General features: G+C 49.9%; 1 protein-coding gene across 1 annotated transcript in view; it reads left to right on the top strand.

Annotated features, from left to right (window-relative positions):
• The window catches only part of LOC117939032 (UPF0606 protein KIAA1549-like), a gene marked incomplete at its 5' end in the record, with an annotated part of 10,434 nt that overhangs the window by 3,099 nt on the left and 6,316 nt on the right, over nt 1-1,019 (top strand). The gene's annotated exons all lie outside the window — the stretch shown is intronic.

Genomic DNA, 1,019 nt, shown 5'->3' with positions numbered 1-1,019 from the left:
GACATACTGTACTATGACTTTTTATACTTTTTGACATACTGTACTATGACTTTTTATACTTTTTGACATACTATACTATGACTTTTTTTTCCACTGGACTCACTGTGGACTACTGGACTCACTGGGGACTACTGGACTCACTGGGGAATACTGGACTCACTAGGGACTACTGGACTCACTGGGCACTACTGGACTCACTGGGGACTACTGGACTCACTGGGGACTACTGGACTCACTAGGGACTACTGGACTCACTGGGCACTACTGGACTGACTGGGGAATACTGGACTCACTGGGCACTACTGGGCTCACTGGGGATTACTGGACTCACTGGGGACTACTGGACTCACTGGGCACTACTGGACTCACTGGGGAATACTGGACTCACTGGGCACTACTGGACTCACTGGGGAATACTGGACTCACTGGGGAATACTGGACTCACTGGGGACTACTGGACTCACCGGGGAACCAGAATTATCTCGGAGTTGCAGTGCATTATACTGATGAAAAGTGGGCGCTGCATTCACGTACTCTGACTGGAATGAAAACAGAGGACAGACATTATGCTGAGACATGCGTGGGACACTTTATTGAAGTTGCACAGCAGTGGAATGTGTCAAATTAAGTCCCCGCAGTTAGGACAGATAGTACGAATAGAGACAAAATCTGATCGCTGCTGCAAGCCTTCTGATCATGTCCCCTGCTTTGTCTCCAGCGTTCTGTCACAGTGTCTCTGCTTAACAGTGCGTTGGACAGTGTCCCTCAGTGTCTCTGCTTAACAGTGCGTTGGACAGTGTCCCTCAGTGTCTCTGCTTAACAGCGCGTTGGACAGTGTCCCTCAGTGTCTTTGCTTAACAATGCGTTGGACAGTGTCCCTCAGTGTCTCTGCTTAACAGCCCCCACAACTCCATGCTGTAACCGACGGCGACGTTGCGGTTGCAGGAGACGCAGCACAGCAGGAAGATGCTGATATACATGTTGTTGAAGAAGATGTAGCTCGTCACCTTGCACGCCAG

The sequence above is a fragment of the Etheostoma cragini genome, chromosome 23 (assembly GCF_013103735.1).
Source record: "Etheostoma cragini isolate CJK2018 chromosome 23, CSU_Ecrag_1.0, whole genome shotgun sequence".
In the NCBI taxonomy this organism is placed as follows: Eukaryota; Metazoa; Chordata; class Actinopteri; order Perciformes; family Percidae; genus Etheostoma; species Etheostoma cragini.
Note: the sequence above shows the minus strand (reverse complement) of the source record. Positions and strands in the feature narration are given on the sequence as shown.